Raw genomic sequence first — 6935 nt, forward strand, 5'->3', positions numbered from 1 at the left:
TCACAGACACAGACTATATCTTTCTTTGCTGCTGCCTCAAAGCATACATTGCATTTTCAGCCTTGTGCTTAGTAGCTGCTTAGTAGCATTCAGTATTTATTATCTATTGTTTCTTATACTTATCTAGGTTGTTGCTATGATCTCCCTACTGTGTTGTTCTCTTTTTGCTTGTTCTGTTTTTTTCTTCCGGCGCATGAAGTATTTTTACTTGGTTATTTCTCACCTCTGCATATGAAGGTAGATCCAAGGAGAACCAACATCTTCTAAGCATATCTCCTTATGTCTGGAAAGTTCTTATCTGTGAAGGAAGGATAAAAATGCAACAGTGATACTGACTTGAAAGATATTCTGGAACTCAAAGAAACCTACAGATGCACAAATGTAATGTCTATTTGCAACCAGAGGGGGTCACTGGAACCTTTTCTTCACAAAATATGTAAAAACAGTGCTACAAGGCTGTGATAGCTCATATGTTGTTGAATTAATGAGAACCAAAAATAGACTGGGCATTTGTCTTTTCATGTGTATGAGGTAGCATGCCGCGATACTTATTGTAAAAAACATAGTTAACTTATATATTAGTCACTCACAACATTTTTTTAATTCTTAACATATTTTGGTAATGGAATTTTGTGTTAGAGTGAAAAAAAAACATTTTAGATATAAATAGGTAACATGAAAAGCTTGAAGCTCACAGGGTTGTTGATTTTTCTCAAATATATTTCACTTGTGTGAAAAAGAAAGTATACCTTCTTGTTCTTCAGTGTTCAGGTTGTACATATCAGGACATAATAAAAAAAATTATCTGGTCAGGTCAGGTTATCAGGTTCTAAAATAATTGAAACACAATCACAAAAGAACAACAACAGAGAATTATTAAACTGTTTCATTATTTATTTAACAAAAATTAAGTCAAAATTTAAAAAAAAAAACACGAAAAACTAAGTATACCCTTACTGCTCCCATAGAAGGGTAGGTATCAGCCCAGTGCTGCTAATCAAATACATTTAATTAACTGATCGTCAGCAAGTGTGAGCACCTCTATAAAAGCAGATGTTTGGGCAGTTTGCCTTCTGGTGTGTTAACACAGTGCCTAGTAGGAAAGACGTGGTCAGTAATCTTAAAGAAGCAATTGCTGCTGCCGATTAATCTGGCTAGGCTTATAATGTTATTTCTAAACAATCTAAAGTGCATCATTCTGCAGTGAGAAAGATTATTCACGTTCAAAACTGCTGTGCGGACATCCCAACAAATTGCAATGCAATGCTCAGAGAAACTGCAAGAAAACAACCAGGGGCTCTATTTTAATCTCTACAGGCCACAGTTAGCATCTTAAATGTTCAAGTTTACAACAGCAAAATTAAAAAAGACTGTGGCTTTTTTTTTAGAAGACTTCCCAGGAGAAATATTCTTCATACCAGAAAAGAACATTCAAGAACCAAGATGGCAACACAGCTCAGGTGTAAAAGGTTGTACCTGAACAAATCACAAGATTTCTGGAATAATATATTTTGGGCAAACAAGACCAAGATGAAGATGTTTGGTCATAAAGCACCACGTTTAGTAAAAATCAAACAGCAGATTTGTACCAGCAGATCAAACCCACTGTCAAACATGGGGGTGGATGAGGGATGATTTGAGTCCTTTATATACCCAAGTATTCTAGAGTCGGATGTGAGGCTATCCAGCCTACAGCTAAAGCTTGGTTGAAACTAGATCAAACAGGTCAATGATCCCCAGCACAACAGCAAATCTCCAACAGAATGACTAAAAAAGAAAAGAACAAGGTGTCTCAATGCTCCAGTCAAAGTCCAGACCTCAACCTGACTAAAATGCTGTGGTGAGACCTTAAGAGAGCTGTACATAAATCAATGCCCACAAACCTCAATGAACTGAAGCAACATTATAAGTAGGTGAAAATTCCTCCGCAATGATGTAAGAGACTTATAATGTCATCCACAAAATGATTACTTCAGTTTATTGCTGCTAAAGGTTGCTCGAAAGCTACTGAATTATGGGGTGTACTTAGATTTTCGCACTTTTTGGCTTAATTTTTGTTAAATTCCCAATTACACTGTGTAACATGTCTTGAGGTTTTTGTTCATCTGAGATTGGATTTAGATAACTGCTGAGGACCGTATGATTTTTGTTTTGTCCTCTTATACAAACTTTACAATTAAAAGAGGGTATACCTTCTTTTTTCATATGTTTGTAATTAACAAAAACATAGTCTCTGTATTTATTTCATCACCGGTGTACAAGACATTTTTTATATAAAATTAGCGTAAACAAGTCGTGGCAAACCAAGCACAGCACCTCTGATAAAACTTTGAGGACCATTGCCAGAAACTGAAACCTTTGATCCATGACTGCCCTTCCATAGCAGTACAGGAACATGTTATCAAGTTCCTGAAGATAGTAGAAGTTACTCGTCAGTGAGACGTAGGACAGTGTTTTCCCAGTGCTCTCCTTAAACAGGACAGTAAGTTTCCAGATGCTAAACAAATCAAGCCTCTTCTTGACCATAAACACGTGAACAAACATTGTGAAATTTACACAAGCATTACATTATGCAACATTTTGCAATAAATTAGACATCTAGTAAACAATAGCTGCAATTATTCATCATCTGGTGGGTTTAACATGTCTGTTGCACATCCCTATTTGGTTTTGTAAGACACATCCAAAGCCACCTTCCACAAGTTCAGTCTTGACCAAGGCAGAGAAACCTCAGATGCTCTCCTAAAGCTGCAACATCTGTAATATTCTTGTCTCTCAAGCTAAAGCAAGCTATAAAAACAAATATTGGGTAACTGCTATTACCATGACTCAAATCCCTTTTGTTCAAACATACACGCAGTAGCTGTTCAGTCGCAGTGTGTGTGTGTGTTTGTTTCTTCTATTTTAGTTTGCTGCTTTCACTGTCTTACAGTGTTGTACACAGGTTTTTACATTTTTATTTTCCGTGTTAAACACATCAAGTTCACGTATAACTAAACGTAATATTTAAATAAAAATGCCTGGTTGGTGTTTGATACCCAACTACACTGTATATAAAATGCTTGCCAAAGAAACACACAGGCATTACTTAATAGTGACCAGCACTGTGTTGTTCATCAGCTGACAGGAATCAACATGTCTGCATTGCTTTACTTTGATTCACCTGTTGCACATCTTGATCCAGTGTTGCAAAGGCCACCCAGAGCTATTGTCTTTTGCTGCAGCTGCTCCAAAGTTGTGGAATGATCTGCCCTTGCACGTTAGGCAGGCCTCTTCTCTTTCCGAGTTTAAGACTCTTCTTAAAATGTATTTATTCGATGAAGCCTTTGGCACTGTTCAAGGGGGTTGACTCAGTTTGTTTTAACATGTTTTATTTTATTTCATTTATTTAGTTATTTATTTTGCTTTATCTTATTTATTTATTTATTTTTATTTTACTTTGCTTATGCTATTTGTATATGTACAGCACTTTGTGAACCCTGGTTTTTTATAAATAAAGCTGGTATGGTATGGTATGGTATGGTATGGTATGGTATGGTATGGTATGGTAGTTCAGACCTAGTCAAAGAAACTGTAAAGATTTCTTCCTAAAGCTGGTTTATCTGCTACTCTGTTGATTTTAAACTCTGACATAAGTGTGGTAAGCTACTTTATAGGCCCAGTACTAATGATGTCCAGTACTAAGAGATGCATTGGTCGTTTCAGCTTCATTGCTAGAGTCATGATTAGATTTATTTAAACGTACTTAAAATAACTTTTAAAACATTTCAAAGCAAGGATCATGCCAAAAATCATTCCATTCTCAGACAGTACGCTTTAAACCTGAGTAATTAGGTTGATTTATTGTGCCTTTGAGGCAGTGATACATGAGCCAGTGTGATGAAACTTTCATCTGTTTTAAATCCTATAAAATGCATTCAGTGTACAAGGCATAAAGCTTCGAAAGGAAGTTAAGAATTAAAGAAACCTGAGATCTGAGTCTTATTTGGTCTCTGCATTAGTTTTTAATCCAAGGATTTTGAAACGTAGTTCTTTTCTTGTTGCTTCAGAGAATTGTCTGACTTTTCCAGTTCACAATGATGAGTACAATATTCATCTTGTTATGCAAAAAAAACCAAAAACATTTGTAAGTTATTTTAAGGCAGAATGACTAGCATGAAAATAAAGCACAGGGACGAGGTTAATTTGAGTGTAAAACTGCAACATGTTGTTTTACTGTCATTCTAAAAGGTTAATGAGTAGGCACATTTGAGGGTGGTATACTCTTACCTGACAATTTGTGATTACACTTTGCTAGGACCCCTGTTTACCTTTAGAACTACCCTAATTCTTTCTGGCATAGATGCAACAAACTGCTGAAAACCTTCCTCTAAAGTCTTGCTCCATGTTGACATGATAACATTACACAGTTGCCGCAGAATTGTTAGTTGCACAACCATGTTGGACCATTCCACCATCCCACGATGCTCTACTGGATTGAGATTGAATGCAAACTCATTGTCAATACTCTAGTAGCCTGTGGTAGGCAAACAATCCTCAGCTGGTGTGAAGGGGCCCACCACCTGAACACTTCATACAAAGCAGGATGATTTTTCCAATCTTTCCAATTTTGGTTAGCGCACGTGAGCTGTAGCCTCGGTTTCCTGCTCTTAGTTGTGTATTGGCTCATAATCTTTTATACTAAGTTATGTTCCTGATGTGTTGTCCATCAAATTCAAACTGAGCTCATATTTTTCTTAAATGGTACTATTTCTAAGTCAAACATTTCATATGTCGTCTGTGTTCAATTGTGGATAAAATGTGTGGTTTATGGTATTTTAATATCACTGAATTCTGTTTTTATGTACACAACAACCCAACTTGTGGAGAAATTATAGTATATTTTATTAATTTTAATATTTATCATGAAAATATATCAGGATTAAGGTTAAAGACAGTAAATCTTTAGTTATTGTGTTACATTTGACAGAAAATGCAAGATATTTCTATCTGCTTTGACTCTTCTCTGTATTTCAGTTATGTCATTATGACTCATGCCGGATCAACAACATACTATCACTACAGTATCAGAGGGGATTTTTCTGAGTGGCTCTAAAGCAATGAAATGTCTCCTTCCAACTAAAAACTGTAAGAGTACAGATATCATTCACGCCATGATCTCATTCTTAAATCATATGTGTTAATTTTTAATGACTTATATACATATATCTCCCATGTTTGTTTACTGCTTTGTGGTTTTTAGTATTATTACTTTATACCTATTAACTAAATGTCCAGCACTGCCATTTCCCTCTTTCATCCACTAAACATCTGGTTCAAACGTATTAATCAGAGGTAATATGTTCACACTGGTTTTGATGAACTAAGGCGAGCACTTAAACCTGTTGAACCTTATTGATTTGGTAAGTTCTCCTTGTTTTCGGAGCTCAGCAGAAGATCAGTATCTCAGACTGAACTTTGACTTGAGCCCAAATGAAACAGGAGACAAACATCTTTTTTTTTATATTTATTTAGGAAACTTGCTTTATTTTTAAAGTGATCATTTCATATTTCTTCCATCCATCCATCCATCCATCGTCATCCGCTTTATCCGGGGCCGGGTCGCGGGGGCAGCAGCCTAAGCAAAGAGGCCCAGACCTCCCTCTCCCCAGCCACCTCCTCCAGCTTATCCGGGGGAATACCAAGGCGTTCCCAGGCCAGCCGAGAGATATAATCTCTCCACCGTGTCCTGGGTCTGCCCCGGGGCCTCCTCCTCCCGGTGGGACATGCCTGGAACACCTCACCCAGGAGGCGCCCAGGGGCATCCTTGTCAGATGCCCGAACCACCTCAGCTGGCTCCTTTCGATGTGGAGGAGCAGCGGCTCTGAGCCCCTCCCGGATGGCCGAACTTCTCACCCTATCTCTAAGGGAGAGGCCAGCCACCCTTCGGAGGAAGCTCATTTCCGCCGCTTGTATCCGCGATCTCGTTCTTTCGGTCACTACCCACAGCTCGTGGCCGTAGGTGAGGGTAGGGACGTAGATCGACCGGTAAATTGAGAGCTTCGCTTTTACACTCAGCTCCCTCTTCACCACGACGGACCGGTGCAGCGTCTGCATTACTGCAGCCGCAGCCCCAATCCGTCTGTCGATCTCCGGCTCCCTTCTCCCATCACTCGCGAACAAGACCCCGAGATACTTGAACTCCTCCACTTGGGGCAGGAACTCATCCCCGACCCGGAGTGGGCACTCCACCCTTTTCCGGCTGAGAACCATGGCCTCAGATTTGGAGGTGCTGATCCTCATTCCCGCTGCTTCACACTCGGCTGCGAACCGTTCCAGTGCGAGCTGGAGGCCCTCACCCGATGAAGCCAACAGAACCACATCATGCGCAAAAATCAGAGATGAGATTCTGAGGCCACCAAAGCGAAAGCCCTCCGCCACTTGGCTGCGCCTAGAAATCCTGTCCATAAAAATTATGAACAGAACCGGAGACAAAGGGCAGCCCTGGCGGAGCCCATCACCCACCGGGAACGAGTCCGACTTCATATTTCTTTTCCTGATCAAATATTTAACCATAATACTGCGAGTGATTAAAGTACATAAAAAAGCCAAGTAAAAAGGTTCAATGCATATTTCATATTACTCTTTTAAATAGCCCACATTTTTTCCATTAAACTAACTAATGATTGGTCACCTCATATCATCTTGTTCACTGCAACTGGCCTGTTGCTAAATTAGATGATCTGCTGTGTGGTAACTTGACTTTAGTCCAAAGATAGACTGGTAAAAAAAAGATTTTACAATTTTGTTATTATAAAGGTTTCTCCTTTTCCTCTGACATTAAAATGGAATCATTAATAGCAGAGGCAAAAGAAACAGACATGTTAACAGGAGGTGTTGGTGAAAGGGCTTAAATAGCGTTTTTAGTATTAGTCCCAAAAATTCACCATTTTCTC

Source organism: Mchenga conophoros, linkage group LG15, assembly GCF_057382185.1.
Source record: "Mchenga conophoros isolate Kocher_MC1m ecotype Shallow Benthic linkage group LG15, M_conophoros_male_GT1.1, whole genome shotgun sequence".
Classification (NCBI taxonomy): Eukaryota; Metazoa; Chordata; class Actinopteri; order Cichliformes; family Cichlidae; genus Mchenga; species Mchenga conophoros.